Genomic DNA, 12,234 nt, shown 5'->3' on the forward strand with positions numbered 1-12,234 from the left:
TCTGTCAGATGGATATTAACTTGTAATTTTGCCATTATTTACTTGAGGAACATATTCTGATTTGAACTATAGAGGAAACTCTCTTAACTGACCTCCACTTAAACAAATCAATCAATTAATCAAAACAGGATTTCTATTTGAAAACAGACAAATGTTTACCTCTGCTCTTACCATTTGAGTTGTATACTTTCCAATATTAGTTGTGTTGTTTCCAAAGCTGAGTTAACACTTGCTGGTGTAATTTAGGAATTTAAAAATTGTTTTGTAAACTAATGGAATGTAAGCATAAAAAGAGAATGACTGTTTCTGTGAAAATTAAGTTGAAGGCATAATGTTTAATATCAGCCTCCTAAAAATGAAGTCAAATAGGATGAGAGAGTGGAGAATCTTGGGTGGGGGGGCAACCCTAAAAATCTTGAGTAATTCTGTATTCAGATTATCTTGCAAGTGTCTTTGAATTCTCATTCCTCTCCAAAGTTAAAAAAAAATAAAAACAAAAGCAAACCACATTGGTATAAAGACACTGCTGTACTCCAACAAGTAAACTCATAGGGAAAGGTTTTGATCTAAAAAGATTGCTGACTACTCTTTTAACTATAGAAAACCAACTGATGGTTACCAGAGGGGATGTGGCGGTGGGGGGGGAGGTTAAATAGGTGATGCGGATTAAGGAGCACACTTCTGATGAGCACTGAGTGTTGTATATAAGTGTTGAATCATCAAACTGTACACCTGAAACTAATATTATACTGTATATTAACTAACTAGAATTTAAATAAAAACTTAAAAAAATAAAAAGATTATTGACTGAATGTATATTTATAGATTATAGATTGAAATGTGTAATTGTAAGTATTTTTTAATAATTCTTTGCTTTAACACGTCTTTTCGATTAATAAATCAACTACAGGTTCAGATTGTGATGGATAAGAGGCCTTCTCTATTACTGTTACAAAGGCAATATTTGTGACTGAGAGTATGAATTCATTTTGAAATGATGAAGTTGTTTGGGATTGAAGGTCTATTTTCTTTTGATTCTCATTATTTTAGAAACATACTGATAGAGAAGTTATTATATAATTATTGAATGAAGAATCTTTAGTGAGAAACTCTGAAAACAGATACACTTAACAATATCCTAAAAATAATTAACACCAAAAAATGACAGAATTACAATCAGAAAGTAATCAATCCACAGTCAACATACATTTCTCAGAAACTGATAAATCAAACAGGCAAGAAATTAATAAAGATATAAATGATTAGAACTACATAAAATGCTCAATCTATTGCTGGACATCTTGGCTCTTTCCATAGTTTGGCTATTGTGGACATTGCTGCCATAAACATTGGGGTGACATGCCGCTTCAGATCATTACATTTGTATCTTTGGGGTAAATACCCAGTAGTGCAATTGCTGGGTCATAGGGTAGCTCTATTTTCAACTTTTTGAGGAACCTCCATACTGTTTTCCAGAGTTGCTGCACCAGCTTGCATTCCCACCAACAGTGTAGGAGGGTTCCCCTTTCTCCTAACTCAATGCATTAAATTTTCCTTTTCATTAAAAAAGAAAGATCCATATGTTATAGAAAATTAGGAATTATCTTAAGAAATTACAAAGTTAAAATCACAACATCTAGAGAATATCATTATTAATATGCCAGTATAGTGTCTTTCCAGTCTAGATTTTCTAGAATAACTGTAAATTTGTCTTTATGTAACTGAGATTATACTGTTATGTCCTAATTTTCCACTTTATATTATTTTTAATGTGGTATCAGGCCACTGAACATTTTTGTTCCTGTGTAATAATTTTAATGAATATTATTATATCATATGTGTACATCATAAGTCATTTCATTAACGTTAAACTTTATACTGCTTCCAATTCATGCCAGGTGAATAATGCTAGAACTGACAATGCTGGGTAAATTTTCTACATTTTTAGTGATTGGTTTTGCATAGATACCTAGAATTATAATTATTTAATAAAGGAAAATAATTTTGACTAAGCAGTCTCCTATGGGTAGAACCATAGGCTAGGGGACCAGCCTCATTTCTTCTCTGTTAGGTTATCTTGTTAGATATATTGTGTGTATCTGCTTTGAAATTATTTATTCACTAATTACAAATTTCTGTATAAACTCACAGATTAAACTCATAGCAGTGTATCTAAGTGTCAAAAAAAGCACATTTTTGTGAATTTATCCTTATAAAATTTCAACTTATATTTTGAGGTTATAATATAGATAGATGGAGACTGATCACTGTTTCTACTTTGTTATAGATTTTTATTTTCATCAATTAAAACTTGCCTCAATAAACACTTTTTCCCCATTAAAAAATGCTCAATCTAATGGAAATACACAGAAGATTATACAAATCAGTAAGAATTATAAATGCATATTTTAAAAAAGAGCACCTGAGATGAGAAAAATTAGCACAGTATGGTGGTTGAGAACATAGATTCTGGACCCAGACTGGTGGAATTAAAATTTCAGCTCTCTTACTTGTGTAGACTTAGGCAATGTTACATTTCTGTCCCTCAGTTTCCTCATCTGCAAAATGAAGATAATAATCTTATCTATCACATAGTGTTGAGCAATTGAATAAATAAAGATTTGTTAAGTACTTAGTGCCTGGACCATAGTAAGTATTATGTAAATATTTGGTAAATAAATAAAAATAACTGGCGATAGAGACAATCTCAAAGATTCCAAATAACTGAAATCACATAGAATGTATCATCTGATTAATTTTCATAAATATAGAAATTAATTTTTTATTAATTAATAGAAAAATTTAAGAAAATAATATCCCCAAATGCCCCTGTGTTTGCAAATTTGAAAAACAGTGACTCATATATAGGCAGCCTTGAAAGTCAATATGAGGTCAGTGATCATGAATTTATAGTATAATCCAAAATGTGACCTTATTTGCCAGAACATGCCTTATTAGGCAAGACAGCAGTATGAATAGAGTTGGATTTCTGGGTTATTGAGTATAGGCATGGAAAAAGCAAAAACAGAATAGATCACATTTGCAATTTAATATCAAACTGTTCTAAAAAATATACACAAATACCCACATAGGATGTGTGTGAGGGAGAATGATAAAGTAAATATGGCAAAATGTTAATTGTTGAATTTGTATGTGTAGATAATAAATAGATACATAGATAAATAATAGATTACCTAATAAATAGATAATTTACATAAACTATAATAACTTCTTGGTAAGTCTGAAATCATTTCAAAATAAAAAGTTTTAAAAATGTAGGGAAAACAGGGGCGCCTGAGTGGCTCAGTCAGTTAAGTGTCTGCCTTTGGCTCAGGTCATGATCCCAGGGTCCTGGAATCGAGCCACGCGTTGGGCTCCTTGCTCAGCGGGAAGCCTGCTTCTCCCTCTCCTCCCTGTTCTGTCACTATCTGTCTCTCTCTCTCAAATAAATAAATAAAATCTTTAAAAAAAATGTAGGGAAAACACAAACAAAAGTAAAATAGGACCAGGGTTGTGGAATGGGTGAGCAAAAGAAAGAGGGGCAATGAAGTTTGAGATATGGCAAATGTGTTACTGAGGATATGGAAAACAGACTCTAAACTGGAATAAAGGTCTGTATGAAGTTAAAGAACATGCAGCACAGGTATAAGGGAAAGAGGAAAGGAAATATAAGTAGATAAAAGGCAGGAGAAATAGTTTGACCTGAAGCAGTTAAAATGTTGGGGAGATAAAATATAGCCTCATGAAAATTATAAGGGAAAGTGATTAAATGCTTAAATAAAGGGCAAAGTAAAATGCTGCATAAGGTCAAAAAAGGTTAATATAAAGGGCTACTGTACTTTTGAATCTCTTCCTTACTTCACCTAACTCCCTTAGCCTCATATATGGGTTGGAATAACTCAAATATAAGGTAAAGAATATTTAGAAAGAAAGAAAGAAAAGAAGGGAGAAAGGAAGAAAGGAAGAAAGGAAGAAAGAAAGAAAGAAAGAAAGAAAGAAAGAAAGAAAGAAAGAAAGAAAGAAAGAAAGGAAGAAGGAAAAGAAAGATGTGGAGGCTATAGAAGTTGAGAAAAATAATTCTAATCCACCTTGCACAACGGAGAAGGATGGAATTTGAGACAGGGAACAGGTAGAGAAGGTAAAACCTTCTGGAGAAGTTGATAGAAATGGGCCCCTTTATAGGTATTTATGTAAAATGGGATTGGTCTTGAATATTGACTAAGGAATTGGTTTTGCATATTTAGCAAGACAAACAACTACTATATGAGATATAGTTAATAGAAATAAAGAAATAAATAAAACTGTCAGTACTTGAAGTCAATGTGGTTATTTATTCAGAAAGCTCACACTGAAAAATTATTAGAACCAATGACAAAGATTAGAGGGTAGTTGCGTATAAAACAAACATACAAAAACAAGAAAGGGATAATTGCCCTATCTAATAGTAAATAATATTAAAAAGCTGTAGTATTGGGGCACCTGGGTGGTTCTGTCAGTTAAATATTTGACTCTTGGCTCAGGTTGTGATCTCAGGGTTGTGAGATCAAGTCCGGTGTCAGGCTCCTTGCTCAGTGCAGAGTCGGCTTGAGATTCTTTCTCCCTCTTCCTGTCCGACCCCGCCCCTCCCCCTGCTCTCACTCTCTCCCTCTCTCTAAAATAAATAAATAAAATCTTAAAAAAATTAAAAATAAATAAAAAATTGTAGTATTGATGCAAGAATAGGTAAGTAGTATAATAAAAAGGAGTGGCCACCAATACACCTATAGATATGCAAATTTAGTTCATCATATAGGTGTCACTTTAATTCTGTAGGAAAAGGACGGCCAATTCAATACATAGAGTTGGGACAATTGGATACTCACTTGGAAGAAAAATAAGTTACTTCCATGACTCATGTAATTCACAAAACATATTCCAGATGATTCAAGACTTAAATAAAAAACACTAAATCAAACTAAAATATAAATGCATTAAGACAATATAAAAGAATATGTTTATTTGTGCCATATTTATGGAGGCCTTCTAAAAGAGATGAAAACCAAATGCCATAATGAAAAATACTGCTCAATTTGACTATATCGATATTTAAAACTCCATTCAGCAAAAGAATCACCAAAAAACTTAAAAAATAATTGATAGGCTGAGGAAAATATTCACAAGACATTTAACAGTCAAAGCCTCAATATCTGTAATGTACAAAGAGCTTCTAAGATCAGTAATAAAGAGATAAGAAGCCCAAGAGAAAAATGGACAGTAAATATGGATATGCTGAGAAGAGGTAAAGCAAAAGGCCAGTAAATTTAAGAAAGGATGCTCAATTTAGTAGTAATCAGAAAATGCAAAATAAAGCAATAAGGAAGTATCACTTTTCACTCATAAGACATGTAAACATTTTTAAAATATTGGTAATATCAAGTTTGGCTGAGTATGGGAAGACTAGTGTCATAAACTGGTAGAAGGACAAACTGTTACCTCCTTTTAGGAGGGTAATGTATCAGTATCAATATGAATTTAAAACAGGCATATCTTTTGACACAGCAATCCTTCTTCATCATGTATGGAAAAATAATCAAATTTGTGCACAAAGAATTATGTAAAATGATATTCACAGTAGCACTAATTCATTAGAATGAAAAACACAAAACAACCCGAATGCCTATTAATTAAAGAATAGGTAAACAAATAATATAACATTTATTATGGAAGATAATACAACACTTAAAAGAGGTAGTTCTATAAGTGATATGGAAAGATTTCTAAGACATACTGTCAAGTGAAGAAAGGCAAGTTGAAGAACATATTCTAAGTATAAAAGCATTTAAGTGACATTTAAATATCACACATAACGTTGTAGTACTTTTAGTATCTATAGATGGTGAAATTGGGTTCCCTTTTACATAAAATACCATGAATTTCCAACCTTTCCTTCCTTGGGTGGTCTTAGTAAAAATAATCTTTGTATCTTAATCTTCAGAGACTAAAATTACATGTTAATTCAAACAAACATGTACTGAGTACCCACTATATAAGTTCTCAAAAACAAAGTACATGGTACAATTCCTCCAAACCTTTTTGGAAATCACTTGGGAGCTTCACTTAAGTGGCATGAAGCAATCAAGTACTTATAAGAGAATTATGTTTATTTTCGGCAATGGACACAAAGTTCTACTTTCAAGAACTGACTCAGGCATAAATTTTAGCACATAAGAGAGGCGTATGAGGTCCAATTACTCATATTAAATACTGTTTTTCTATGTTCATTACCATGGACTTTAATATTTTATAGCAAAAGGGCCTAAAATGCTAACATAAGCTTTTATAAAAGCATTTGACTTTGTTTTTACTATGTAAATTTCCTTAGCATTCTTTAGCTTATAATTCAAAGTTTTTCCTTGATGACTTAAAATGCTTAAAATAATTTTTTGGGGACCAAGAATGAAAACAGGACAGTGACCTTAATACTAACAATGAACACATCAATGTATTATATTTGAGTTTTAAGAATACTCAGCATGGGACAAACTCTTGGGCATCAGGACCAGCTGGGACTCTAAAACACTAAAGTTGGCTTAGGAGGCTTTAGGAACAGGGGGAGATAAGATGATGCAAGCAATTTCATTTCTGGGCAAATCAATCTAATGTTAATGAAAAAATTTCCATGGCAACTTAAAACACAGGCAAAGGAACAGAAAAAAAAATAAAGCTTTTTTTAGTTCTAACCATAGGTACCATTTGAAGATTTTACTCCTTATTGCAGCTTTTTGTTTTTAAACTTCCAATTAGAATATGTTTTAATATTTTTATTTTTATAGTTTTCAAGATGGATACTAATGGCTCAGATTAACCAATCAGCTAATAAACTAATGACTCAGATTAACCTATCAGCTAATAAATTAGTCTCTACTGACTTACAAAGTATCTAAAAAAGGTAATGTAGCTTTACAGAGCATATATTAATTTAGCTCATTAGCTGAGCAGTATTACTAGTTATTGATTCATTATATTGGTCAGAAAGATATCTAAATTAGAATCAGAAAACAGAAGTTGTCAAATAAATCATCTACTAAACACAACAGACAACTATAAAATATAGCTATGAATTTTTACACTAAAAACAAGAGGGACAAATAAAAGGAGTTTGTCATATTTGTAAGAAAATAATCCTGAAACCCTCAAGCAAATTTCAAATTTAGACTACCAGGTCATTTCCTACTAGTAATAAACAATTAATAGATAAATCTGAAGATATGACTGCAATGATAATTTTAATGCTTCAAGCATGAACACTTCAATAGACAACTGCAGTAATAATTTTTATATTTTAATCATGAACACTTCAACAGATGAAATCACTAAAAAAAATATGCCAGGATATTATAATACAAGCGCTATGATTTACCTGTATTATATGACTAATACTGAATAATAAAGAGATAAAATTCTGTACCATTTCATATTTTCAACCATGGTTTTATATCAAACATTGCCAAACAGCTCACTAATACCTAAGTTTTATTTTTTAAAGAAAATTCCTCAATCTACTTCATATATATAAAGATTCATATAAATACATTTTAATATATAATATGTATAAAATATACAAGAGCCACTGAAAATTTTCATTGCTCTTACAAAATACAAAAGAAGATATCATAAAAAATTAAAAATGAAATTATATTTAGCAAAAATGCATGTATTGAGATGATGTTGATGTTAATCTTTTTCATTGTTCATCTATAGATGCAGAAGGGTAATTGGGTCACAGTGAATTAGTAATTTGGATAATGAGAATTTTACAATACCTGTCTTTTTTTCTCTCATTGGACTTTTTAATACTTTGGTATTAAAGAAAATCTTGGTCATAAAGTGATTTTTATTCTGAAACTTTATGATTTGCTTTCTAATATGTTTATTCATTCATTCACTCATCCAAAAACTCAACCAGGTATGAACTCAAATGAAATTATTTAAATCCTTCCTTAGGGCCTACTACATATCAAACCTAGTTCTAGGCACTGGGGACATTGCATTTGGGAGGCTTACATTGTAGTGGTGGCGACACAACATAAACCAATAAGCAAAGACATAAATAAAATAACTGCAGGTCATGTTAAGTGCTATGAAAGAAATAAACAAGGGTCTAAGAGAAAACAAGGATGGGGTGCTGGGGTGGAAGAAGAGATCTCCTTCAGAGACAAGGGGAGTCCTCTCTGAGGAGGTGAAATTTGAGAGGCCTGAAGGATGAGAAAGAAACTGGCCATAAGAATCTGGGGCGGGGGACACAAGTATTCCAGGCAAAGGAAACAGCATGCTGGACATGAGCTGGGTGTGTTCTAGAACTGAGGTTAAGATTGATGTCGCTGGAGTATAATGAGGGAAAGGGGGAGTGGCACGAGATGAAGTTAGAGAAACAGGCAAGGAAGGAACCATGTAGGGCCATCTTATTCATAATCATGTTTTGCATTTTATTTTATTTTAACTGCAATGGGAAAGCAACAGAAGAGTTTAAGCAGAGGGGTGACAAGACCCTAATTGCACTTGAGGAAGGTATTTCCTTTTAGCTGTGTTAAGAATGGACTGGTAGAAGCAATCTGCTAGAAGTCTTTGTGATAAAAGCTGACAAAATTTTGGATGCCTATTCACAATGGCCTCTTAAAACTACTTCTTTGTATTTAACTGAATAATAATAGGCACAATTGGAATAACTGGAGAAATGGGTCATGTTATCTGGGGAATTATAATAGTCTAGGACGTGCACATTGGGAGTGGTTACCTAGGTATTTTAGACTTTGGAAAGCATATTTCAAAGTATTCAAAGGGGTAAAAATACATTGTAAGCATCTATTATAAGGAAGGCAAAAAAGGTTTTGAAGTTATTTAAAAAAAAAGAACATTCTGACCATAGCCATACAAACAGCCTAAGCCCAAAGATAAAGAAACCAGGGAGAAATGTGTAGAAGCTCAAGGGGTTGTACAGGGAGCTTTCTATATTGCTTAGGTATAAAGAGGCTGTGTATAAAAGGCAAAAGGAAAGGCAGATAAACCTGATTCAGCCTTCAAGACCTTGTGTGATCTGACTTCTGACTACCACATTTTGTGTATTTCTCTGACCACATTTTATAAGTGTCTCTCCAGTCATGTCCTTTTTTCTGTTCCCTGAATATGTCAAACTTATTTTTTACTTTGGGCTTTTGAAGTTGATGTTCTTTGTTCTAACTCTTCTAATATTTGAGCTCCAATATCACCTTAAAATGTCATCCTGTTTATTTTCTTCATAGCATATATTCCTAACTTAAATAAAATTACTGTTTATGTGTTTATTGCCTTTCTCCCATCACTAGAATTTCAGCAAGAGAGCAAAGACTTTGTCTATCCTTTTCATGGCATTATTCTCAGTGCTTAGCATAGCATGTGGCACATTATAGGCCTTCAATAAATATTTACTGAATGGAAAGAAGGAAGAAATGTAGAAGGGAGGGAAAAATGAAAAGGCATCTGAGAAAAATATCAAAAAGTTTATCAAATCCAGAATGAAGTGGAGTTTAGAAAAATCCTAAAGATATAAAAGGTACTTTTAAAGTTATAATTAGAACACGAAGATTAAGGGATACTTAGGCAAACAGCTGCAATAATAAAATGAAATTGAAAGAAAATTAAATTTCAATTTGTTTCTATTTTCCTGAAAAAAGAGAATAAATCTATGTCAAAAAGAAAAAATGTATCTGATCAAGAATAAATCATAAAGTACTTTTGGCTTCCAGTCAAGATGGAATAATAGGGGTGAGATTTGCCCTCTTGCTTGAAAGAACGCCCACCCAGAAAAAAAACAGGTAAAATATATGAAACAATTTTTTTTTTAAAGACACCAGACACCAGGCAATCAAAGGAGACAACCAGGAAACAAAGGAAAGGAGCCCTAGAACTGCCTTAACTTATTGCCTTGAGTAAGTTTCCAGTCTATGTGTAGAGAGGGTGAACCCAGTTGGAGCTCAAAGGGTCAGGGGAGACCAAGGCAGTGTGTGTTTTTCAGGACAGAGTTTTGGAGAAGAGTTGCAGAGAGAGAGAAATGCAGAGATCTGCAGAGGGTCCCCCCCCTTTTTAAATATAGGACTTGACCTGTACTTTATTATTTTTAAAATAAGCTCTATGCCCAACATGGGGCTTGACCTCATGACCCTGAAATTAACAGTCACATGCTCTACTAAATGAGCCAGCCAGGTGCCCCAGAGGGTTCCCTTTGAATATTTAGCATAGTACTAGACAGTGAATGCAATGAGGAAACTAACTGAGGCTGAGGAAAGAATTCCCTGAGAGGATAAAGCAAATGCACTTGACACAGTGGTCTGGGAACTAAAACACTTCATAACTCATGAGACGTAAGATAGAATACTCAGAAGGTCTTGCTTAGTAGTGGAGAATAGGTAGACTTAGATAAAACACTTTTGGTATTGCCTAATGAGTTTTAAAAGCAAGACCTGAAAGGATCAAATTATTATTTCCAAGTAATTTAACTGCAATCCTGAACAAACCTGAAAAATATTTAAATGCATACAAAAATACCCAGGACCCAACAGAGAAAATTCACAATGTCTAGCATCAAATAAAAATCATCATCACACATGGGGGCACCTGGGTGGCTCGGCTGGTTAAGCTCTGATTTTGGCTCAGGTCATGATCTCAGGGTCCTGGGATTGAGCCCCTTGTCAGGCTCCCTGTTCAGTGGCGAGTCTACTTGTGCCTCTCTCTCTGCACTTCCCCCTACTCATGCTCTCTCTCTCAAATAAATAAATAAAATCTTAAAAAAATTATCACACATGGAAAGCAGCAGAAAAATAAAACACATAGTGAGGTGAAAAATCAGTCAGTCTTATATTAACTTCCAGGGAATTATATTGAGTGAAAAAAGCCAGTCCCCAAAGGTTATATATTATAGGAGACCATTTATTTAACATTTTTGAAATGACAAAATTATAACTGACTGAGCCACCCAGGCGCCCCTGAAATGACAAAATTTTGGAAATGGAGAACAGATTAGTTGTTGCAGGGGTAGGGATGGGGTAAGGTGGGGGCAAGATAGAAGTGGGTTTGGTTATAAAAAGACAACAAACAGGTTTGGTTATAAAAAGACAACAGGTTTGGTTATAAAAAGACAACAGGTTTGGTTATAAAAAGACAACAGGACAACAAAAATAGGGATTTTTGTGGTGATGGAACTGTACCTTGACTGTGGTGGTGGAGGAAAGAACCTAAACATGGGGTAGAATTGTACAGATCTAAAAACACACAGGCACACAAATGAATACAAGTAAAATTAGGGAAATCTGAGCAAGATCAGTGCTTTGTATCAACACATTCTGGCTACGATATTTTACTAGTTTTACAAGGTGTTATCATCAGGGAAAAGGGGATAAAGGGCACAGGGGATTTCTCTGTATGACTCCTCACAACTGCATATGAATCTACAATTAATAAAAATTTCAATTAAAAATATCAATTAAAACTGATCCAGATTGACAGGTTTTAGAAATAACAGATAAGAACATTAACACAGTTATGATTGTATTCCTGATGTTCAAAAATATAAAGAAACATGCAAGATAGTAAAAAAAAGAGACCCAAACTTAACTTCCAGAGATGAAAATTATAATTTATGAGATGAAAAATACACTGGATGGGATTAACAGCAGGTTAGACATTGCAGATTAGTAAACTTGAAGACATAATAATAGAAACTATCCAAAATCAAACAAAGAAAAGAGACTGAAAGAAAAATAGAGTATCAGTGAGATGTGGGGCAATTCACATGGCCTACTGTATGTGTAAGTGGAATCCCTAAAAGAGGGAAGAGAGTGGGGGGCAAAAAACATTTGAAGAAATAAAGGATGAAATTTTCCCTGATTTGATTAAAAAAAAAAAACTATAAACTCAGAGATTTAAGAAGCAAAACAAATTCCAAGCACAAAAAACATAAAGCAACTACACTAAGGTACATCTTAATCGAATTGTTCAGAATCAGAGATAAAGAAGAAGTCTTAAAATCAGCCAGAGGGGGGGAAATATTCTGTACATAAGAACAAAGAATGATAGTAGATTCTTCAGTGTAAACAATGCATGTGAGAAGACTGTGGACTCCCATCTTTAAAGTACTAAAAAATTCCCTCAAACCTGTCAACCTAGAATTCTATATACAGCAAAAATATCTTTCAAAAATGAAGGTAATATAAAGACTTTCAG

General features: G+C 33.1%; 1 protein-coding gene across 11 annotated transcripts in view; it reads right to left on the reverse strand.

Moving 5' to 3' along the window:
- Window positions 1–12,234, reverse strand: part of MBD5 (methyl-CpG binding domain protein 5) — a 459,856-nt gene that overhangs the window by 103,308 nt on the left and 344,314 nt on the right. The window contains exon 1 of one of the 11 annotated variants that reach the window (XM_025856213.2): window positions 2,423–2,459. The exons of the other annotated variants lie outside the window; for them this stretch is intronic. The gene's annotated coding sequence lies outside the window, so the exon portion shown is untranslated. Of the gene's footprint in view, window positions 1–2,422; window positions 2,460–12,234 lie in introns of those variants that run through there. 11 annotated transcript variants of the gene reach the window in all.

This window comes from Callorhinus ursinus, unplaced genomic scaffold (assembly GCF_003265705.2).
Source record: "Callorhinus ursinus isolate GAN/ISIS: 27379988/994484 unplaced genomic scaffold, GSC_fseal_2.0 scaffold2, whole genome shotgun sequence".
Lineage (NCBI taxonomy): Eukaryota > Metazoa > Chordata > Mammalia > Carnivora > Otariidae > Callorhinus > Callorhinus ursinus.